The following is a 14,539-nucleotide window of genomic DNA, read 5'->3' as shown; positions in this document are numbered from 1 at the left end:
TCCAATGACAGAAACTCCACGGCTTCTCGTGTACATTCTTCCTCCTCTCCCCTCCTATGTTACATCCTTCACTAAGGGAGCAAGCTGTAAACTTCAGTTAATTCATACTCAATGACCCCGATTGACTTAGCTACCATTGTGTACCACACTCGATTTGCCTAAACATTTCTAACAATCCATCCAAAGCCATCTTTACTTTGGAGGCACTTTCTCATCTTTGAGTTTACTTGTTTCTTTCCAAATATCTTCAACACCTTAAAAATGGTGTAGGGAAAAAACACTGAATTTGGAATCAGAGAACCTGGGTTCAAATTCCAGCTTGCCCCCTTACTTGACTGCATGACTGAGGAGAAATCATGTCTCAGGGCCTGTTGCCTCATCTACGAAATGTGGGCTTTGGATCATGTGATGGGTAAGATCCCTTTCAGTTAGAAATAGTTTGTTTCAGTAAACAGAAGAACTGAAACATAGGATCCTTCCTCAGCAATAGAAACTCACCAAAATGTCTTCTAGTCAGCTGCTTTGCAACTGGCCAATATCCATCAATTTGCATCAGATTAGTTTATTTTTTTTCTGAGGGGCATTCTATTTGAAAACTGACAGTTTATTCATTTAACTAATGGATGATATCCTTAAGCAGTGGGCTGTCTGTAAATCAAAATTAAATTAGCTGAGCTTGGAAATTGTTGAGTGTTTTTAAAAGGAGTTTATTAATACCACACATGGTATTGTTGGGAGCAATGTGAGAGGTATGAAATGGTTGCACCCCAATTCCAAATTCCTCAAGTCTGAAGAGTACTGTCCTTAGAGTGAATCTTTAATAGAATCCATGAATTACTTAAGTTGGAAACTAAGGGAAATCAGTCTCCGTTAAGTGAGGGATTCATTTGCATTTTGTATTGTTCATTTTAATTCCCTTATTGCTATTTTTCCATACTTAACAGGAGTGATCAGGCAGTTTCATATCTGCTGGACAGACATGTTTTGGTTCCATGCAGAGGGACACATGCTCAGCCCTTTGTTGAAAGAGACATGTGATGAGCAGCTCCACGTTGCTCCCCATGTGTCCCAAAGAGGATTTGAGACTGAGCTAGGAAAAACTGTCCACTCTATGGGCTACAAGGAGAAATAGCTTTTGGCTTCATTAAAGGTGGCCCCTCTGTTGGGACACAACCAACACCAGCCCTTCCTTGGTCTTCTAGTAAAGGGGGAAGGAAGGGAAGAGAGGGCTTCTCTTCGTGTTCCCCATCAACCCCCAGCAGCGCATGGCCAAGAACATGTACATGCTTAGGGGAGCCTGAGACTGAATCTCTAATCCCTGGCTTCCACCTCTGTTTTCCTGAAGTGAACTGAGTCCACATTACCAAACAGCAATCCTAAGAAATGGACATTTCCAATCCTGCAGGTAACCTCATGAATTTAAGAGGACTAGAGTTGGTTGCCCAGAAGGAGGTGATTTCTACAACAACTAGGATTCTGAAGCTGAAAGGACTAAAGAGTCACACCTGACTGGCCAGATGATCTCTATTTAGGAGTTGCCCAAACAGTATAGATCTGAGGTAAATATGAAAAATATCTTTAATAGTCTTACAAAGTTGTCTTTCCCTTCTAGGAATGCCAGCCAGCCCTTCAGAAGAGGATTTCAAGGCCCTGTTGGCCCTTCCTATTTTTATGTTTCTTTCCCTGGGCCAAAGTCACTAAACAGCTGCAGCACTGTCTGGGCTCACTCCGCCAACTCACACTGATAATGGCAGGTTGAATCCTCAACAGGGTCATTTCTACATCAAGTTCTAGTAGCATCATGTGATGGATTCTCCAAACATAGCTTATGAGCTCCTACTGGTGTGCATCCTCTTAACAATCAGGCAGTAGACTCAATTAGCTTTTAGAAAGAGCATTTACTCAATAGCAAAATGGAAGTTACAAAGAATTTCCCACCAAAAATCTGGGGTGGGGCACATGCTCCCATAAATCCACACTGTATCCATGGTGAGTGAGGGAAGAGTGGGCATATTCCTTAAAATACAATGCTAGTGAGGCACACATGTAGGGAAAATAGGAGACGCAAAGCAACTCACAACTCTGGAACAGCATGGTCTTAAATGTTCTTTATTCCTTTGGAGACTCTTCATGAATGAGTAAATGAAGCATTTATTAAGTGCTTACTATGTGCAAAGCATAGTGCTAAGCGCTGAGGATACAAAGAGAAAAGCATTTTCTGCTCTCAAGGAGCTCACATTCTAATGGGAGAAGCAATACATATGGAAGATTTCAGTTACAAGTCAGATGGAAAGGTTCTGTGGTCCATAAAATACGGTAGCAAAGCAAATACTAAAGCCTCTGCTTTAATGTTATTTCTACTGATAATAAAATCATTTCAGTTTCTGATGTTGAACCATTTGACAGTGCCAAGGACTTAGGCAGCAAAAACTTTCTTTTCTGGGCCTTTAATAGCTGTGGCTGTAGCACATACAGGCATAGCTGACAAGCTAGCTCAGGGGTGGGGAACCTGTGGCCTTGAGGCCACATGTGGCCCTCTAGGTCCTCAAGTGTGACCCTTTAACTGAATCTAAAGTTCACAGAAAAACTTTGTTTGGATTCAGTCAAAGGGCCACACTTGAGGACCTAGAGGGCCACATATGGCCTCGAGGTCACAGGTTCTCCACCCCTGAGCTAGATATATACAGGAATTGCTTCCCAGGATGATGGCTAAAGGCACTCTATTCCTTAAGTTGGAAATTTTTAAATCCTGGTCTGTCTCCATCAGGGTCTGAGGGAAAATGATGATCAAGGTGATGGAGGTGGTAGGCTGATTTGCCTGGCAGATGATATTTCCTGTCTCTCCCTCAGATAGTCTCATTATTTCAATTAGGCTGGCTTTCCTGCCCTATAGGTAGCAATTGGTTGACAGTTGGTAGAAATAGCCAGCTCCTTCTCCAAAGGACCTGATTCCACAAATAATGCCTGTGAGGACTGGGCTGGAAGCAGCACTGATGGTTTGGGGTGGGGATGCCATCATTCCTACAGCCACTATGTCCATCTGCCTCTTGGTGGCAGTTGGTCAGCAGCTGTTGCTGGCAGAGCTAGACTGGGCTGGTTTTTTGCAGGGCATGGCATCTCCATTGGATAGATGGCATGCTCCTCATAGGGTACAGCATCTTGACCAGACAGGTTAATCCACTGCCAGGCAGAGTCAAGTAGGTCATTTAGCTGCTGAGCTGGATCCTCACTGGGCTCAGCTGCTGCCCAACTAGGTAAGGCTGGGTGGCCAACCACTGGGCTCTTCACAGGGTATGACATTTTTGCTGGAGAAATCACTGACCTGGGCTCCCAGGATCCATACCATTCTAGAGGCCACAGCTGACATTCTTCTCCAAAACAAGGGCTCATGTGCCTTACAGCAGCTACCATGTTTGCGTGACTGTCTTTCCCCATCTGTCTGTAGCCACTTCCATTCTGCCAGCCATTACTGCCCCTAGTGGCTGCTACTCCTGAGGCCATCCATCTCCCACAGCCAACAGGATCTCTTATGGGAACTCCAGATCTCCTGCACTCACCTAGACACTTCCATCTTAAGGTTGCTACTCAGCGACCTACTCAGAAAAGGAAACAGAAAAATGGTGGCCCCGCCCCAGGCACAGACTTGAGTCAGCAGACCATGTACTTGAAGCTACCTTGTGACCAGGTGGGACACTGGGAAGCTGCCTTTCCCCCACCTAGCTTTCAAGAGGAAACTTAGAGCAGCCCCTCCCACTTCAAAATCAAAAGTCAGACAGAGAAAAATAGAGAAAGAGCTCTAGGTAAGGGGAGAGAGAGAGGAAGAAGAAAGGGAAGGAGAAAGAAAGAGAGATTGAGTGGGGGAGGAGAGAGGGAGAGACATGGATGGGTGATTCATCCCTTTTGTGTGGTCACTCAGTTTCAGCTCAACAATCCAAATCACCATTTCTTCCAGCTTTACAGCCATGAATACATGTCTGGGCCTAGGGTCAGCGAGACCTGAATTCAAATTCTGACCCTTATTAGGTGTGTAGCTCTGGGCAAGTGATTGAATCTGTCTGCCTCAGTTTCTTCACCTATAAAATGGATATGATAATAGCACCTACCTGAGAGAGCTGTTGTAAGGATCAAACTAGATATTTGTAAAGGGCTTAGCATAGTGTCTAGCACATAGTAGGTGCTTAAAAAATGCTTGTTCCCTCCTTTCCCTCCCACATCATCACACCTGAGTTATCCCAGCTGGAAATATGCTTCCCCCAAACCTCCATATAGTTCCTTAGACTAGACTCAAGCAGGTAATATCTGTTATTGGCTCACATTATATAGCAATCCTGGAAAAAAGTGGACATTTCCAGCCCTGTTAGCAACCTCATGAGTTCAAGAAATTGGGAGCAACTTGTCTAGTAGGAGGTGAGTTCTGCAACAACTTCTAGGAAGAGAAGGGCACCCCAGCTAGAAGAGTCAGTCCTGCTCCAGCAGGATCATCTGTACTTCCAAGTCATTCAGAAAGTACAGATGTGAGGTGAATGGGAAATAGCAAGTGATCAGTGCTACAAGGTATCTTTATCTTCCAGGAGAGTATAATAGGAGTGATGGCTTACCTTTCATGTTTTAAGTCTTTAAAGTATTAGGTATTCACACTTATGAGTTCTTTGTGTTTTAAGCATTTCTTTTGTGGTAGAGAAAAGAAATATAGTGCAATACCTGTTATCTACTTTGTACACTGAGTACCTTTTCTAAAAGGGACAACTACTATCCTATTAATCCACTTTAGGGGAGACCCTAAAATATAAGCCATCCTTTAGCAAGAATCCAGAACATATATCCCTCCCCAGAGAGTCAGAGCATGCATACCCAACTCCATAGAAGGTACCCCAGTCCAGAAGATCAGGAAGTTCTCCTTATGATGACTCTTATATTTATGTGTATATACATACATATATACATATACGTATGTACATATGTCATTTTTCAATGGTTGACCTAAACCATAGACAATTACTCAAAAGACTCAAGAAAATAGAAAGGTTATTCGATGGATTCACTAAAGTAACCCTTGAAGTAGTTCAGTGGAATATACCAGATAAGAAAGCATCATAAACAAATGATCTCAATGGGCCATATTTGATAAACCTAAGAACAAAAACTCCCTAGTAAAAGACTTCCTAGTCAAAAAGAACTGCTAGAAAAAGTAGAAACTACTTAGGCAAAAAATATATATATTTAGATTAGCACCTGCCATCACATACCACAACTAAGCTCCAAGTAGATATGATAGAAATATAAAAAGTCACAGCTTTTTAAAAAATTGGAGGGAAATGGATAAAGGTGCATGATTAGTGGGAGAAACAAGAGATAAAGATCACAAAAGATGGGATAGACAACTTCAATTACACGAAACTGAAAAGCTTTTGTGCACATAAAAATGGTATAGCTCAGTTTAAGAGGAGAAACTGTCAAATAGAGAAAAATTGTTTGCATTAAATATCTCTAATAAAGATTTGACATCCCAAGATTTATAGGAAACTAACACAAATATATAAAACCAAGAGCTACTGCCAATAGCTAAGTGGCCAAAAATATGAACAGTGTTTTCAAAAGAAGAATAGAAACCTATAAATATCCATTTGAAAACACGCAAATGAAATTAAAAGAAATTCAGATAAATACAAATTAAAACAATTATGAAGTTTCACCTCCTACCCAGCAAACTGACAAAGGTGACAAAAGATGGAAATAGTCAAAGTTGAAGAAAGGCAGACTAATAATACAATGCTACTAGAGCTATGAACTGATCTAACCATTCTAGAAAATAATTTGGAATCTTGTCCCCAAAAAGTGACTAAAGTTTCCATAGCCAAATAGATCAATGACATAAAAAGGTTATATACATACACATGTGTATGTGTGTATGTGTCTGTATACACACACATACCCATATACACACCAAAATATTCATAGCAGTACTTGTTTGTGGTAGCAAAGAACTAGAAACAAAGTAGGTACTTAATATGGAAATATCTAAACAAATTGTAGTTCATGACTGTAATGAATGAACGAATATGAGGAATACAGAGCAAATTGGTAAAACTTAACTGATGCAAAGTGAAGTAAGCAGAACCAGAAAAACTGTATACATAGTGACTGCAAAGAAAAATAAAATGAAATAGACCCCAGGGAGAAAAAGTACCTCCCTCCTTTCATTGGAGAGGTAGGGGACTATGGGTATAGAATGTTGTACATACTGTCAAACACAATTGCTGTGTCAAATGTTTTTGCTGAACTACTTTAAAAAAAATCCTTAGTATAGAGGAAGGCTCACTAGGTAGGAGGAAAGAAAGGTCTATTGAAAAACAGATGTGATGCAACAAAAAGCATCAACAAAATGAATTTTTTTTTAAAAAGAAACTACATGGTTTTGTAATTAAACTTGAAATATTGATGTTTTGCTGCAAAAAAAACATTTTGGAAATATAAAATACAAACACCAAGCCACATGACTCTGGCAGCCATATTTTATAAAAAGCTCACTCGGCATAGGAGATTAAACTATCATGAGGTAAGGATTGCCTGTCATTTCATTGGCATACAAACTCTTAGATGAGAAAACTCCCTACCAGTACATGTTGGCATGTTCTCTGGAACTTATAGTCTCAGAGAGTTGCCTGGAACACTGAGAGGTTAAATGACTTGCCCAGGGTAACATGGCCAGAATGGGTCAGAGGCAGGACTTGAACCCAAGTCTTTATGGTAACACATCCAACTCTATCAAGCAGGCCACGCTGCCTATCATATGGTATATTATAATAATAATGCCACATTTATACAGGACTTCTGGCTCACAAAGCACTCTTAAAATCTAACTCTAGTCAAGGGGTAGGGAACCTTCAGCCTTGAGGCCCCCTACGGCCCACCAAATCCTCAAGTGCAACCGTTTGACTGAATCCAGATTTCATAGAACAAATCCCCTTAATAAAATGACTTGTTCTGTAAAATTTGGACTCAGTCAAAAGACTACACGCGAGGACCTAGAAAGTCACAGGTGGCCTCAAGGTTGAAGGTTTCCCACTCCTGCTCTAATCCATTAATTATATTATCATCCTTATTTGGCAGATAAGGAAACTTAGGATCAGAGAGGGAAAGAGGCTTACCCCACAACTGCACAACCAGTAAGCGTCAAAGGTAGGATTCCAACTCAGGTTTTCTGATATCAAGCCCCGGGCTGCTTCACTTTACCAAGTATGCTCCTACAGCACTTTAAAAATATGCCATCCAAATAATCAGATTAACCTTGTACAACAAGGTAAAATTATCAATGTCTGGTAGGGTGTAAATCAAGTAGATTACAAATATAAGTGAAATTCATATTGTATATGTGTGTGTGTCCACATGTATACACACACACACACGTATCTCCAAAAGACGTTTTCCATTTTTACTTCCTCTAGAAGTGGAGATGAGTATTTCCAGGTTGATATTTATAGCATTTCAGTGACTACTGAAATCTATATCACTAAATCTAAAAGAGCGGACATGAGGTCATCTAATAGGATCAGTACCTGGATGATGTTCCCACCAAGTAGTCATCCAGCCTTAGCTTAAACACCTCAGCTGAGACGAGACCCATTGCCTTCCAAAGCAGCTCATTCCACTTTAAAGAGTTCTAATTGACAAGAACATTTTCCTTATATAAAATCTAAATCTGACTCAGTGCAACTTCAACCCATTGTCCCTAATTTTGTCCTCAGGGGCCACGAAGAACCAATTTAATCCCTCTTCCACTTGACAACTTACTCTTCCAGTACCTTAAGATAGCTGTCATGTTCCCCCTGAGTCTCCTCATCTCCAGGCTAAACATCCCCAGTTCCTTTAACCAATTCTCATATGGCAAAGTTGGAGTTCACATAAGGAAATATACGTAATGTAAGCTGAGGTGAGTTCAGTATTCTGAAAATGAGCACTGTGGCTAACATCACAATTAATGACTCTTGCTCATGCTTCCGTCCTCCATCCCTGCCCCCTAATTCAAAGCCCAGACTTCCTTCAAAAACCACTTCAAACGGCAACTTCTTGACAAAGCCTTCCCAGACTAATCTCAGACCAGCATGATCTTCCTCCTTATTCTGAATGCATACAGCATCTACACTTTGACACATTTGTTTTTATACTGTCTTGAACTGTTTGCTAAATTAGCTTATGTGAATAACTTGTTGCCTCCACTTGATTTTAAGAGCCTCGAGGCTAGGAACCATACTGTCTCAGCTTTCACATTTTTTTGTGTCCCCCACAGCCTGGAGTAGGAAATAGGTACTTAAAAGCTTGTTGAAATTCACTAAGAAAAAGGAACGAAAGAAAGAGAGAGAGAGAGAAAGAAAGGAAGGAAGGAAGAAAGAAAGAAAGAAAAAGAAGGAAAGAAGGAAGGAAGGAAGGAAAGAAGGAAGGAAAGAAGGAAAGAAAGAAGGAAAGAAAGAAGGAAGGAAGAAAGAAAGGAAGGAAGGAAGGAAGGAAGAAAGAAAGAAAAAGAAGGAAAGAAGGAAGGAAGGAAAGAAGGAAAGAAAGAAAGAAAGAAGGAGAGAAAGAAAGAAGGAAAGAAAGAAAAAGAGAAAGAAAAAGAAAGAAAGAAACTAATCATTTTCAGAGAATTAGAACAGTACCCGGTCCTTACCCGAGTGCTTTTTGAGTGATGAACTGATATCTGCCTTTCGATAATAAAAGAATAAAGGATGAGTTCACAGGCTAAGTGCTTTGACAGTAGCAGCAAGATGAATTACCACCATTACCTAACGATGTCATTTACAATAATACACATATTTCCCTGGTCACAATGCAGGGCAGCGGATAAAGCCCGTGGGGGCTAGCTGTATGCTATTTTCATTGACAACAGAATTCTAAATGGCATTCAAGCTTGCAGCAGGGGTCCAAAACCAAGTACAAGTAAAGACCACCCTCGGCGATCTTGTTTTTAAAATTACTGAGGCGTATTACATATTGACTGTATTCTTAATAGCTAGTCATTGTGGTAGCCTCTAATGAAAACGAGCTGACAAATCAGAAGATTGGATTCCACTCCATCACTTTCCAGCACTTTGCCTTTGATCAAGTATATCGCATCTAACCATTCTGGGTCTGTTTTCTCATCTTGAAATGGGGGAGGGGGGGGACGGGGCTGGACTAGAGGGTCTCCAAGGTCCCTACCCACCCTAACTGTGTATTCTGGGATTCTTTCCCTCTCTGACATCCTAGGTTCTGAGGTCCCCTCTGACTAGGGCATTCTATTTGCAAAAGAAAAATATCAATAACTTGGGTATCTACTGACGACAAGCAAGTTGAGTCATTGGCACAAGGAATAAGAGATGTTGGAGAAGCTCTGGGCTTACTTTGCAGTGTACCAGAATTATAGTGTGCTTAAGACAGTACCCAGGAGGACCTCATGCAACATGAAAGCTGCCAAAACAAAGCATCTTAACTCAAAACTCTCTGGGTGTTGGCAGACTTGACAGAATCACTAAAGATATCTCATCACAAAAGCCACCAATCCTTTTAAAATCTTACAGCTTTAACAGAAACTCACATTCGTTTCTCCTTGCACTGTTTTTTTTCTTTCTTTTTTTTATTATTCACAGTTATTGATGATGCTCTAAGAAGTAGCCTGGCCTCTTCGTGTGCCGGGAAGACCTGGGTCCAAATGCCATCTTGGACAGTTACTAAACGATTTATTCAGGCAGAACACTTTAATGTCTATGTTAACTCCAACAACTCCCTAGGACTTATCCATCAAGTCATGTACAGTTGCAATCTGCGTAGCTGCCTTCCCTCCTGGAACTCCCAAATGACAGCTCCAATTGAGCTAACTCTAACCTGGCAAAAATGCAGGGCTGTAGAAGAGAGGTGAGTTTTTTCGAAATCTTATTGAATAAGAGAAGTAAAAAGTGGTTGTCAGAAAGCATACAGGTAGCAACTGCCCTCAAAAGTGAGGGGCCGCAGAGTGGCCGGGCAGCAGCAATAGCTAACAACAGGAAAGCAAAGGATGTTCGGGAAGCCGAGTTGCCAGACCGGGGTACCAGGGGCTCTGGCAGCAAACAGCTGTGTAATCTTGGGCAAGTTAAAGAAACGAAAACAAAAGACAAATCAAAAAACGAAAACGAAAAAACCCAACCCATCACCTTGAGTTGGACTACACGGTAGCTCTTGGCTTCTAAGGTCCCTTTACCACATCTGACCTGCTGTGTTTTGTGTTCAGAAGGTCTTTGCCCAGAACGTCTCTAACATTCTATGTCAACGCAAATGAAGCAAGCAAGCATTTATTAAGCAGGTCCTCCGTGGGCACTGGGTCCGCAAAGACGCCCCGGACCAAGAGTGCCGAGTCCCTTCCAGGTCTGACATTCTCTAATCTCTAAGTCACCTCCACGGGACTCCAGAAACGAGTGCCAGAGGCCTCGAGGCTGGCAGGACTGCCCCGGGGGCAGCGAGGGGCAGCGCACAGGGCTGCTGCCACCGCTGCGGCTCGCGATCCTGGGGAGCCGGGCAAAGTGAGCGAGCGCCCTCGGGGCCGGGGGAGGGAGGGAGAGAGGGAGGGGGGCGGCTGCTACTCACCCCCGCTCTCCTACGTCCCTGTCGTCGCCCCACTCGCGGCAGCCCCAGCAGGGGGCAGGGGCGGGGCGGGGGCGGGGGCGGGGGGAGGGGTGGGGCGGAAGGGGGAGGAGGTGGCGCCGGCGTCCGAGGGCGAGCGCGGGGGGCGGCCAGCTGGGGGGGCCGGGCCGGGCCGGGGGCGCGCGGGGGGCGCGCAGGGGGCGCGCGCAGGCGGCGGGCGCGCGCCGCGGTACCCGGGCGGACGGGCGGGCGCGCAGGGGAGGGGGCGCCCTGCGCTCGCCGGCGCCGCCGAGGCCAGCACCATCGACGGGCGCGGGGCGGCTGCCGGCCGGCCGCTGCCCGGACCCTCCGGCGGGACCTAGGCCCGAGCCCCGGGCGAGAGCGCCGGCTGCGCCCTCGCCCTCGGGCCCCGGCTCCCGGCCCTCGGCCCCGGCGGCCACACAGCGGCGGCGGCGGCGGCGGTTCCCTCGCGGGGCCACGGCCGCAGCCGCATCCTCTTCCTCCTCCTCCTGCCTCCTGCCTCCTCCTCAGCAGACACACGCGCTCGCACACACAGGCTCACACACTCACACACACATACACACACACGCGCGCACACTCACACACACAGCCTCGCTGCTGCCACCGCCGCCGCCGCGGCGGCCGCCGCGGCTCCCTGGCCGCCGTCGCCTAGCAACTGCGCGCATGCGTCTTCTCGCCACTCTCCCCCCCACCCCTGCACCCCCCCCCCCCCCCCCCCCCCGCCAGCTCCGGCAGTGGGCTCCAGAAGCGATGCCCTGGCTCCCAGCGCCGAGGCTGGCGCGGGGGGGTAGGGAGGGAGGGGATGGATGGACGTGGACTTGCTCTGAAGTCATAGCCTCGATCACGGGATGGCACAGCCGGAAGGGATCTGACACATCATTGAGGCCAACTCTTCTTTAAGAAAGGAGGAAACTGAGGCCCGGGGAGGGGAAGTAAGTTGCCCAAGGTCATGCAGGTGACACGCAGGTATCGGAGGAGAGAGTGGAACCGAGACCCTCCGACTCCACAATAGGGCTTCGGACCTGGAATCAGAGAGCTTGGGTTCAAATCCTTCCTATGAGGATTATACTTATGTAACCCTGGACAAGTCACCCCTCTGGACCCCAGTTTCCTCTTCTCTAAAAAGAAGGAGCAAAATTAGCTGGCCTCTGAGGTCCTTTCCAGCTCTAGTTCTAAGATCCTATGGGTGACCTTGAGCAAATCCCTTCTCCTTCCCTGGGCCTCAGTTTCCTCAACTCTGTGAAAGGAGGGGGTTGGATCTGAAGTGTCCTCCGAGGTCTGTTCCAGCTCTAGATTTTCTTCCTACGTGGGACCTTGGACAAGTCACTTCCCCTCTGAGCCTCAGTTTCCTCCTCTGTAAAAGGAGGGGCTTGCCTCCGAGGTCCCTTCCAACTGTCAATCTGGGATCCATTCTCTGTGATCCAAATCTAGAGCTCTTTCCACTGTGTCCCAAGTTGCTCTGGGGTCAAAGAATCACAAGATCTCAACCTTGGAAGGGACTTTAGAGATCAGTCATTTGCTCAAGGTCATTCAGTGGGTTCACCACAGATCCAGGAAGTTAATACAGGATTTGTTGTGCCTAGACTCTCAGGATCATGCTACTCTTGCTTTTCCAGGTCTTCTCAGCCAGACTAAAGATTTGCATTTCAAAATCACTTTAAAGTTTTCCTCTCAGCAACCCTGTAGTGACACAAGGGAAAGCAGTAATATACCCATTTTACAGAAGAGCTGACACCCAGAGAGTTTAAATGACTCTCTGAGGTCCCTTATTTCTAAATCCTAGGTGCATATACTTTCTCAAGAACAATGTGCCTATGTGGTTTACTTGATAGCCAGAGGAACCAGGTTTCAATCCCCATCTACCACTTGCTAGCTATGTGGCCTCAAGACACTTAATCTATCTGGGCCTCAGTTTCCTCATTTGTCAAATGCAGAGGTTGGACTAGATGACCTCCAAGGACCCTTCAGGCCCTGAACCCATGAATATATGTGACCCAAAAAGCACAGCCAACTCCAAATCAGTGTTCTTTCCACTAAATTAAACACAGCATGAGATGATTTGTAGCTGCAAATGGGCCTAAGCTCCAAGACAGACCCCCTATGTCTTAAATATTCATAAGAAACCTGAACTATCTCCATCTTTATCTCACATCCAAAGACATGAAAAAGAGGGAAAAAAGCAGGACAGCAAAACCAACCAACCAATTCATCATATCTAGCACGATATGCAATACTCCATACCCATGGTTCCCCACCTCAACAAAAAGCAGGGAAGGGGGGGCCAGGGGAGGTATATTTTTGGTATATTTTTTCTTCTCTAGGGTCAAACTTATAGGAGATACATTTTTTTCTTTTTTCCTTTTGGTCTTCCCATCAACATTATTATAGTCATTGTATAATTTTTTCCTAGTTATACTTACTTCACTTTTTATCATTTCATAGGATTTAGAGTTGGAAAGACTTTTGTTCTGGTTGTTCAGTCGTGTCTGACTTGTTGTGACTCCATTGGGTGGAGATACTGGAGTGGTTTATCATTTCCTTCTCCAGTTCATTTGATAGATGAGGAAACTGAGGCATACAGGGTTAAGTGACTTACCCAGCTAGTATGTATCTGAGGCGATATTTGAAATAGAATCTTCCTGACTCCCAGGCTTTATCCACTGCAGCGCCACCTAGCTGCCTGGAAAAGCCTTTAGACTGAATAATCCAACCCACTGAGTGTACAGGTGAAAAAACTGAGTCATAGAAAGATTAAGTGAGAAGTAGAAAGTGGGAGAGGTAGGATTCAAATTCAGGTCCCTTCATTCCAAATCTAAGCTCTGTATTCTTCATATTCAACATTTCTTACAACATGGGATAGTCCCTCACATTCAAGTACTCTAATTTGTTCTGCCATTCCCCAAAAGGAGAATCAATTTTTTTCTAGTTCTTTTCTATTGCACAAATACATCATATTTTGATGTATATGAGGACTTTCATCTTAGCATTGCCCTTCAAGATTGCTTTATTATCTAACATAGTGTTACCTTTAACCGCCATCCCTCTCTCTCTGCTCCACCATGAAATCAAGTATTTCCTGACTCCTTTATGTTTCCTGACTCTTTAGCTTTTCCGATTTAGTCTCCTTGTCATGACAATTGATTTATGTCATAGAATTCTAAATCTAGAGCTGGAAGGAACATCAAGGGCCATCTAGTTTACCCACCCACCCCATTTTACAGATGAGGAAACTGAGGCCTAAGGAAGGGAAGGAACTTGCCCATGGTAACACCTAGGATTCCAGGTCTAGACCTGTAAAGAGGGACTTTAGGGGCCCTCTAGTCAAACCTCCTCATTTGATAGATGAGGAAACTGAGGCCCAGGGAGGGGAAGTGACTTACCCTAGGGTCACATAAGTAGTAATCATCAAAGGGTGAATTTAAACCCATTTCCTCTTACTCTAAAAAGCCCTTTCCATTGTACCAAGCTTCCTGACATGCTGTATTGGTTAGAATGCTGCATGAAATTATCATAGTATTGTTGTGCCTATGTCTCTTCCATCCAGAGAACATTTTTCATCATCACTAATTTGTCTGAATTTCCTACTATATCTTTTCCTCATTTTTACTTTTCTAGCTTTATATAAATTTTGATCTTTGTTCTAACAAGTCAGTGATCCAACTGTACACAAACAGCTGACTCAGAAATGACTTTGATATCAGTAATGAATTGTTTCCTTTTTGTTAAAATATAATCAGTTTCATTTTACAGGATGTTGTCTGATGCTTGTCATGTCCAGCGCCTACTGATCCTGCTTCTTGAAAATAGTCTTTATGATCTCGAGGTGTGTGGCTTCAGTGCCATTTCCAAGTTTTTGGCTTCTCCCATTCTTGATCCCTAGTTTCTAATATATTCCTCTCCATCCGTGTCTATTCCCATCTTGGCACCATGT

This window comes from Notamacropus eugenii, chromosome X (genome assembly GCF_028372415.1).
Source record: "Notamacropus eugenii isolate mMacEug1 chromosome X, mMacEug1.pri_v2, whole genome shotgun sequence".
NCBI classification, from domain to species: Eukaryota; Metazoa; Chordata; class Mammalia; order Diprotodontia; family Macropodidae; genus Notamacropus; species Notamacropus eugenii.
Note: the sequence above shows the minus strand (reverse complement) of the source record.